The 2,178-nt window shown below is 36.9% G+C and overlaps 1 pseudogene; it reads right to left on the bottom strand.

The window, feature by feature from the left end:
- Positions 1 to 813: 813 nt before the first annotated feature.
- LOC124959937 (olfactory receptor 5W2-like) lies at positions 814 to 1,742 on the bottom strand (annotated as a pseudogene).
- Positions 1,743 to 2,178: the final 436 nt, after the last annotated feature.

Genomic DNA, 2,178 nt, shown 5'->3' with positions numbered 1-2,178 from the left:
TCTGTGAGATACTAAAATGGGAGCATTTAACCAAGAACCAAGTCAGAGAAGGAGGAGGAAGGGAAGAAAGTATGAGAAGAAGTGAGGAAGAGTTGACCCTTAGCAATTACAGCAGGTGGATCTGTAACCAGGCTCTTTCCTTGCTCTGTAAGAATGTGGAATAGCTTTCCATCTAAAGCAAAGCAAGAGCTATTTCACCTCAAGATTCCTCTCATTGCCAGACTGTTTGCCTTTAATCCATTCCTCTTCCCAAATGGCATTTCTGTAGAACTCAGAATTGAGACTCTCCCACCAAAGAAACCTCTCCACACACTAGATTTAAACATTTTTCTACAGATTTATTCCTCAGTCAATTGACTTCAAAAAAGTTTTGAAGTTCATTATGAACTATTTGAGGACTTAGTTAATTAATGTCTTTTACATTCAATAGTTGAGAGGATTCTTTACTACAGATATTTTTAGTTTTGCTATGAAAACAGATTATCGAAATGCACAGATGCGCTTAGTACAAACTTAGTAAGCGTCGATATATTTGAGAGAGTTTTTGAGTAAAACAAAAAAAAACAAAAATCTAGCAAAGTTAGATCAGGAAAATGTTCCACAGGGACATGGTATCATAAATATTTTAAAGACACATACAGGATGGTGAGAGGTTAGGGATTTACAACACTTTCCTATGATCAGACTTTAATGTAAATAGTTATTTCATGAAATAAAAGTGTTTGAGAAAATTTCATTTTTCATATGCAATTGTTTACCATTTTAGGAAAACAATAATCACACATATGTTGGAGAGAAGCTTCTCATAAATATTTAAAGGTACATTTTATTTTTCAGTTTTTGCAGGGCCTCTTTTACATCCTTGTTCCAGAGGCTATAAATCAGAGGATTCAGCATGGGAATCACAAGGGTGTAGAACAGTGAGCTCATTTTATCTTGATCTAGAGAGTAGGAAGAACTTGGTTGAAAATACATGAAGAGCACAGTTCCCTGGAAAATTGCCACTGCAGTTAAGTGGGAGGCGCAGGTGGAGAAAACTTTGAGCCTCCCCTCAGCAGAGCGGATCTTTAAGACGGATGAGATGATGTAGCAGTAAGAGACCAGGACTCCGGAATGGTACTCATTTCAATGAAACCAAAAATGGTGACTATCGCTAACTCATTGACCTGTGTGTCAGAGCAAGATAGTAATAGGATAGGAGGGATGTCACAGAAGAAATGATTAATCTTATTAGACCCACAGAAACATAAGCGGAAGGTTAATGTGTGTATCAAGGCATCTGCTGTTCCCACCAGGTAAACCCCAGCCACAAGCAGGGAGCGAAACTTGCTGGACATGTCTACTGCATAGTGCAAGGGGTTGCTGATGGCTTTGTATCTGTCGAAGGCCATCACTGCCAGCAGTATGCACTCAGAATCAACAAAGGTGCAGGAGATGAAGAACTGCAGAGCACAGGCAAAGAAAGGAATTGATTTGTTCTTGCCAAATATGTCAACCAGCATGTTGGGTCCAACTGCTGTGGAATAGCAGAGGTCACAGAAGGAGAGGTGGCTGAGGACAAAGTACATTGGTGTGTGAAGCTGGGGATCCACTCTAATTAAGAAGATCATTCCAAGATTTCCCAGAAGATTAATGAGATAAACAAGCAGAAATGTAGTAAATACAGTCACTTTCATCTCAGAGTTATTGGTAATTCCCATGAAAATGAATTAATTCAAAGAGGAGCAATTTTCCCTGTCCATTCTTCTTTACTGTTATGTAAACTTTCAAGAAAATCATCAAAACATTATAAATGTATATTTTGCACTTGTGGACATCAGTAATGTATCTGTAAAGAGAATATGATTTTTTCTTGCCACTTCTATCCTGAGGATATTACCTAGTTATATGTCATTTTTTAAAACATTGTTATTTGAAATATTTAAATAATAAATATCTCTGTTAGGCAATTGAGAAACTTTGATCTAAATGTATATGAGTCTGTGACTTTTTAGTTTCTTAGTACCCATGGGGCCTGAATTCCTCATCTCATGGAGTAGAATTTGATGAACTGAAATTTCATTTGATATTCAAAATAATATTGAATAAACACGGATAGTAGAGACACGAGACTATAAAATGCTTCATTATTCTTTTGCTATGCTTCAGAATATTCACACGGAGGAAAAAAATCATTGT

This window comes from Sciurus carolinensis, chromosome 11 (assembly GCF_902686445.1).
Source record: "Sciurus carolinensis chromosome 11, mSciCar1.2, whole genome shotgun sequence".
Lineage (NCBI taxonomy): Eukaryota > Metazoa > Chordata > Mammalia > Rodentia > Sciuridae > Sciurus > Sciurus carolinensis.
This window is presented reverse-complemented; position numbering and strand designations above follow the sequence as displayed.